At 42.3% G+C, this 7,864-nt stretch overlaps 1 long non-coding RNA gene across 1 annotated transcript; it reads left to right on the top strand.

Annotated features, from left to right (window-relative positions):
- Window positions 1-3,464: 3,464 nt before the first annotated feature.
- Window positions 3,465-4,522, top strand: LOC123380267. The gene is made up of 2 exons (XR_006585796.1): window positions 3,465-3,577; window positions 4,295-4,522. It is a non-coding gene; the product is annotated as an uncharacterized LOC123380267 (long non-coding RNA).
- Window positions 4,523-7,864: the final 3,342 nt, after the last annotated feature.

Below are 7,864 nucleotides of genomic sequence, written 5' to 3' on the forward strand. Positions count from 1 at the left end.
GTGCCTGGGTAACTCAGTCAGCTGAGTCCGACTCTTGGTTTCGGTTCAGGTCATGGTCTCACAACTGGTGGATTTGGCCTCTGCACTGGCAGTGTGGATTTTCTCTCTCTCCCTCTCTCCCTGAACCTCCCTCCTCTCTCAAAACAAATAAAGAAAACATTAAAAAACACAAAGAGCTATCAGTAAGATATTGGCTATAGCTTCTAGCTGAGATTTCTGGAAGGTATTGTGCTTCTTTTAGAAAAGTGTTTTTCAAACTGCAGGTTAAAATCCATTACTGGTTCTAAAATCAGTGTATAGGTTATAGACAGCATTTAAAAACAAAAACAAACATACAAAGTTGAGTGTTATTTTGTGAACTAATAAAAATTTACTGTTGTGCTTGCTTTGTGAGGTAAAATGTTATCTGTAGGGTCAAACACAGTGCTTTGATGGTATGCTGAGAATGTGCTGCTGGTCGGCCAGACTCCTGGGATTCAAACACTGAGGAAGTTCCCCCAACCCTCCAACTTTTTGGAGCAAAGAAAATAAAGGGCCCAAAACCAAGTGAGCTGGCTTTTCCTGATCTGTGGTACCCAAAAGCTGTCTTTCTCCTTCCTTTTACCTACTGCACCAAATGTACCATGGGTTTGTTGAAAGTGTTTCTTACTAGCAGCATCAGGTAATTTGGAGACATAGTTTTTCCAAACAGAACCAATACGTCACTGAGAGCAGGGCTGCTTACACAGCAGAACCTCAAGCTTTTACTTCAGTCTTGCACACGTGAGAATTCCTGGGTGGGAAGGTGCAGGGCCACCTTGTAAGGTTTGTATAGAGAAAACTTAGGGCTTCCTCTTGACCAAATAAAGCATTATATTGATAATGAGCCCAAAAGAAGGCTATAGGTAGAAAGGCTGTGCATAATAATGCTAATATTAATACTACTCATAAAATATTTTATAATCCAAATGCAAAACAAATATAACCCAATGACATTAAGCCTTGCAAAAGGTTCTATTAACCATTTTTTTCTTTTCTGTATTTTAGGATGCTTTGAAATCTTGGGGCCTTGTGACTAGGGCTCAAGGGAAGGATGGCCCCTCCCAGGGACAACTAATTCTTAGAGATAGCAAACAACTGGCCTGAGTGCATGCCTTTGGTATTCAAACCAACAAATCCAGAGCACATACTGGGATCTGCCTCCTATAATCAGGTTCTGCAGTCTTAGATACTATCCCCCTGCCCTCAGTCACCCCAGGCCAGGTACTAGACAACTAGAAACCACCTCTATAACACAGAGCCTGCCAAAATTCTCAAACTATCTAATTCCCAGCATGCTCAGCTGCATATCCTGCTTCACCCATGACTTCCCCCAACAACCACAATAAAGGCTTTGTTCATGTTGTTTTCCTCTTGTCCCTTCTGACTCCTGACAGATCCTGGTGCTTCCCTGTGTGGACTTAGGTGGTATGGCATGTGCCTTTCTCTTGGAAATTGTAAGTAACAAACTATCTTTTCCGTGGCAACAATTTCCTGATCTGTTGATCTTACCAGCCTGATTGTATCAAATCCTGGGTACATTTTCAAATAAGTGTCAATCAACGCCAAGTAATACAGGCACTCAAAATTGCCAGATAATTCAGAATTATTAGTAGGCTCAAGCCATTTGAAGATTTATATCCCCACTTTGCTAATAGATTTAATACCTCAGAGAATTTATTCTATGAGCAGAGGAGCCACTTGGGGAAAGAATGGCATTTAAACTCCTTTGGAATGAAATCCAGAGGTTGGCACAGCCATGATCCTAATGATTCTTATGAGAGTTAACTCAAGAGGTCTAGATTCAGATGATTTTCAGTACAGAACATTTTCAAGAGCATTCATTGGTAGCCCTGACAGCAAGGTGGGAATTAACTCTGTGATGTGTCAACAATGGGAATAATGCTTTTCAAACCTTTTCTCAAAGATCTTTTGCTGAAAGCATTAGGCTACCTTGCCTTTCTTGATTAAAGTGACTTTATGCCTGGAGGAAGGCTGTGAATGAGCAGAGGCTCTCTGTTTCACAGAAAAGCTTCTCATCATACTTGGAAAAGGATGGTGTAAAATTTTTCAGGTCAGTTCACACCAGGGCGATTCTATGTTGGAAGTACTTGTGCTTCTAGAACAACTTGACAACAGGAAATTGTCAAACATTTTCTTAAGCTCCTGGAAGCTTACTAGGGGAGTCAGGGATTGTTCCTTCTAGATTTGAGCACTGTACCAGTTTACTTAGGAAAGAAAAATGTTCTAAGAGTGAAGCACCTAAACATCAAATTGAACAAGGCTGGCTCAAAACTTTTCCACATGTCTGGGGCGTGGCCCTAGCAGCTCCTGGCAGGGGACACTGATGGAAACCAGAAGTGTCCTATGAGGCTCTTCTGTTTCACAACCTTGCTGTCAGTCAGGCTGGGCATGCTTGGACAAGGAGTAGAGGTTAGGGTGGATGGTGAGATAAATTGCAGAATACACTGTATATGCCTGTCTAGCAGTAGAATTTTCATAGACCCTGATTTCCTGGATTTGGGGAGGAGACATATCTCTATGATGTCTTGATGATAGGTCAAATAAAGAGCTTATTGTGGAAGAATGCATGTCCTCAGAATAGTAGGACTTCATTCTCTGTGTTCTGTCACTGCTCACACATGCTCAGGGCTTATCAGTATCAATTTCCTCACATTCATTACCTCTTTATTGCTCACAATAGGGGTATGATATTATTGTTACATCTATGGTCATGGAGCCTGAGGCTCAAGGATTAAGGGTCTTGCCTGAAGCAACAGACAGTGAGGGTCAGGGTATGGATTTTAGCCATGCTCTTAACCCAATCCACACTGTGGCAGGCTAAAATTCACCATGTGTTTGTTCCACAAGGTAAGAGGCAGGTGAGCTTTTCTGAAGCAATTCAACTTCAGTCATGTTTTTCTTACCCCAAAGGCACTATTACTGGCTATTCCATGTGCTGAAGAAGCTTGCTGTGGCTTGCGGTCACCCAGAGAGGTGTTTTCAGGCAAGTCAAGCAGCTGTTGTCTTCTGAGTCTGTGACTTTCTCTCTTCCTTCCTTCCTTCCTTCCTTCCTTCCTCCCTCTCTTTCTTTCTTTCTTCTTTCTTTCTTTTCTAAACATTTATTTATTTAAATTCAAATTAGTTAACATACAGTGTAGTATTAGTTTCAGGAGTGGAACCCAGTGATTCATCCCCTACATATAACAACACCCAGTGCTCATCCCAACAGGTGTCCTCCTTAATGACCATCACCCATTTAGCCCATCCCCCCACCCAAACTCCCCTCCAACAACCCTGTTTGTTCTCTGTATTTAATAGTCTCTAATGGTTTGTCTCCCTCTCTGTTTTTATCTTATTTTTCCTTCCCTTTTTCTATGCTCATCTGTTTTGTTTCTTAAATTCCACTTATTAGTTTGTTAACCAGATGCTTCATTCTACAGTGCAGGCTGGCAAGGTGGAGGGGGTGGAGTTTGTACTTGGCCACAGGTGGCTTTGGATTTGAGGCCCCAAGAGCTTGCTGACCCCTCAGAGGGATCAGGTTACATTTGTGTGGAAGGTAAGAAGTTCCTACTATGAATCTGTGCTTGATCCTGGTTGAGGAACCTTTGCTTCTCTTTGATTATAGTAGTCTGCCCTATGTTGCTGTGCCTTTCCACACTGCATTCTTATTCCCAGGTAGGGCCTGGATGCTGGAATGTAGTCAGAACAGAGGGATTTGGGAAGGGTGGGGCGGGGGGTGGGGAGCAGAGGCCCAGCATGGGGTGGACTGGAGTCACATGCTTTCCAACTTTATTTAACTTCCCTGAGACTCAGTTTCTTCATTCTAATCTCAAAGGATCATCGTAACTTAAAATGAGATTAAATAGGCAAAACTTTAATGTGCTTCACTCATGTTAGGCTCTCAATAAATGTTTATTACCACATTCCATTCTCTATCCCTCCCTGGCTACCACTTCCTTCTTTCCTTCCTTCCTTCCTTCCTTCCTTCCTTCCTTCCTGTATCCATTTCTTATTTTCCTTCCCCTTACTCCACTTTCCAAGGCTCAGTTTCTAGAACCAGATGCTGTCTGGTGGGTTAGGGCAAGATAAGGAAATGCTGACTCCCTTGGGATGCACAAATATTACAGAAGCCCTGACCACAGCTCCCTGATCACTGGAGGCAGGACCAAGGCACAATTCTTGCATTATAATGATATATGTGAGGGGGAAGAATGGAGGTGGAGGAGCAAGACAAAAAGATGGCTATTTGATTGTTCTCTCTTTCCTCCTCTAGATAAAAGTGAAATTCCTGGACTGGAGAACAAAATACTCCCTCACAAAAAAGAAGACCATTAAAATTTACTTCTGCTGCAATGTAATAAAGGGGACGATAACCCTCAACATCAGGAAATGACTCCATGCTTTCCCTTTCATATTTGAAACCAGAGGTCCTTACAGCTGCTGCCTTCCTCATCTCAAGCATTAATTTTCTATTACAAATAAAATTAATGAGTTTAGCCAATTTCTGATGCTCATAAAGTTGTGCTTTTCATTACCAAGGTTAACAGCCTGCTGGGTACACCTCCTTTTGGTGGGACTCCCACAGAGCTGGGACTGATTGATGCCACCCCCTGGGGCTCAGGGTAGACCCACACCCCAGTCCTGGTCCTGAGATACCAGATGTCTGCTTCTTTTTCTTTAAACCCACAATGTCCTCCACTTATTAGACCTTCAGCTTAAAACTTGCCTCTCCCAGGATCCCTCCCTGATTGACTCTGAGCATTATGACCACACTATAATGTCATATTCTTTTAACACCTACACAGGGTTGGTGACAGATTCAAGTCTGATGGGGGAGACAGCCAGTCTGATAGGACCATGCTGGGGAACAACTGGCCAAGTTCTTCTCACCCAGGGTAGGGTCAGGAAGCTTTTCAAAAATATGTGATATTTAAGTGTCTAGCAGTACACATGGCTATAGAGCTAGGGACCCTTCTGCCTTGTGTCTTTTCTCATAGTGCAGCTCTGTAGACCAGGGGTTGGCCCATTGTAGTCCACTGGCCAAATCTAACCATTGCCTGTTTTTGTGAATAAAGTTTTATTGGAACACAGCTATGCTTATTAATTTGCATACTGCCCATAGCTGCTCCTGTGCTATGACTGCCACACTGAGCAGCTGTGGCAGAAATGGTCAGCCCACATAAAATATTTACTGTCTGGCTCTTTATGGAATAAGTTCGATGACCCAGCTGAAGCTCGTTCTGCTGTTTGCAGTAAACTTTTCTGATGCTTGATTTCAACCAAAATATTCCTGACCTCTGTTCTGGTGCATTGAGTCTCTTTATAGCTAATGTTAAAATGTTAAGAATTAATACAGTTATAAAATACAAACACAAGGGCTTGGTTGTCAGAGTACCTGTATTTGGATCCCTGGTCAAACTAGTCACTAATAACTATATAATAATAATAGTAAATGCAGTAACAGTTTTTATTTGCTCAGCAATTATTATGTGACAGGTATTGGGTTGGGCTTTTGAAATACATTATTTCATTTAAATTCTCACAAAAAATCTCAAATATAGGTATTTTTTATCCCCATTTTATAGCTGCTGAAACTAAGGCTCACAATAAGTGGTGAACTTAACTTAAGAATTATATTCACCTTCTGGGCAAAGAAGAGGATATATAAAATCAACAGCTTAAACAAAATTGAATGTTTCCCCATGCTCTTCCCATAATAGAAATCTGCTGATGAGCAAACATGGTAGGTGATGTAGAAGTTTCACTTATAGTTATGTTCTGCATTCTTATCACATTATTTTCCAGTTTTCATTTCTTCTCATGGACCAAAACAGTGGCTGGAGCACCATTAATCATGTGCATTTTCTAGTTAGGAATGATGAAGAAAAGAAAAAAAAGCAAAAAAGGCCTTTCATACAAAGATCACACAGAATCGTCTGCTTACAGCTCATTGGTCAGAATGAGTCACTTGGCCCTAACAACCCACAAGGGACCTGTATGTTTTTGGCTGGCACATTGCTGCCCTGAGTAAAATAGGGATATGGTCTATCAGAGGAGTAGAATGAATGTTGGAATGGCTACTAGAAATATCTACTCCGTCTGCCACTTTGGCTCCCTAACTCCTGTGGACATAGTTCTTCCTACACAGGGAACACATGCTTCTATTCCTAAATTACCCCCACCCCAATCTTTTCCAGTAACTGTGTCCAGCTTAAACATCTACAGCCTTTCAATGTAGTGCTATGGGCAGCCTTCTCTATCAGTGCCAGATGTGGCTTCTTATAGCCTGGTGACCCATGAGCTAAATATCAGGCTACTTGTTCCTAGTGTACCCAACACATCATTGTGGAGAAAGATGAAACAAACACAATTTAAAAAAAATCCTTCCATTCAGGAAATGGGGGAAGAGATACAGAGATTTTTGGTCTTCAGGGGTAGTTACATTCTGCTGGGCAGGGATGGTGGGGCTTGCTGCTTGGACAGTGGAATGAGTGGCTTCTGGTTGGCACATGTGGCTGCTTCTCTCCAGCTCACGGGAGCAGCTCCTTGGACCGTGTGGTCTTGTGGTCTCTGGCTCTGTTTCAGGGAGGGTCCTCCCCGCTGATCATCCTCCTGCCGCCTTGGAATTGGGCATGGGAGAGATGGTCCTTCCTGGGAATGCATGGTTTTAACACCCTGCAGTGTGGGGTGTAGGACCAGGGAAGGGAACTGTTTTAGGGCTTTTTCAGCCTCAGGTTGCTGCAGGCTGGGCTTGAGGTTACTCTAGAAATGCAGTTCTCTCAAAACCCAGATTGATTTCTGGTCTATTTGCCTCTGAGCGCTGTAATGTGCAAATAACCGCAGTCACATTTCTTCATGTCTCGATACCATTTTTTTAAACCAGAATATTCATGTACTTTACTGCCTGGCCTCTGTAGCTTGGTCCATCCCCTTAGTTTGTAAATTCATGATGACCATGATAACACCCTTAATCTGGCATAGACTCCCATTGTTTTTGTGGAGAAATCTTAATGAAAGGTCTTGATAAAGGCTTAGGGTCATAGTTTTATCTTCTATTAGAGTTCCTACTTCAAAGTCTGCCTTTATAACCATTTCCTTATGGGGTACACCAACATTCCACTATTTTTTAGCTTTGTGAAAACTCTTACACAGCTTATATAGGGCACAAGATGGACAATGTAACATTCCCCGTCCCACTCTGCTCATACACCAGCTAGCTCTAGGTGAAGTCCATCTCTCTTCCTGCAGGACTTTGTTGAAAGTAACAGGAATGAGGAGTCACACCAGCATCCATTTTCTTTCTCCCACTTCGCCAGGGATCTAACTTCAGAAGGCATGTGGTCTAACTCCCTATGGAGCAGCAAGCAGTCTTGACCAATTGCTTTCCCAATGCATATACGGGTTGCCAACTTTCCAGGAAGTCTTCACCCTCCATGTGGGCTCAATTCCCTTCACAGAACTCAGGGTATGTGCTACATTCAGTTCCATTACAAAAAGCACCTCTTGTATGATAGCAAACTCTCTATCAGTGAGAAGTTGCATCAGGCTCTTCATAGAGACATAACCTTGTGGCTTAAAAACCTAAAGGTTTAACTGGTACATAGTGGTTATGCTCATTCAAAGATGAAGTAGTAGAGTCAGTGTTAAAGACCAGGATGTTCTGCAACATAGCGCAGTTCTGCAATTCATTGCCAAACTGAATTTGACTGAACTTTAGTTTCTCTCTCTGTAAAAGAGGTATAATCATTTTCCTGCTTCACAAGGCTGTTTTGAGAATGAAATGAGATATGGTATAAAGTGTTACAAATATTTGACACTATCCTTAATATGTTCTCCCTTCTGG

This window comes from Felis catus, chromosome D1 (assembly GCF_018350175.1).
Source record: "Felis catus isolate Fca126 chromosome D1, F.catus_Fca126_mat1.0, whole genome shotgun sequence".
NCBI lineage: Eukaryota > Metazoa > Chordata > Mammalia > Carnivora > Felidae > Felis > Felis catus.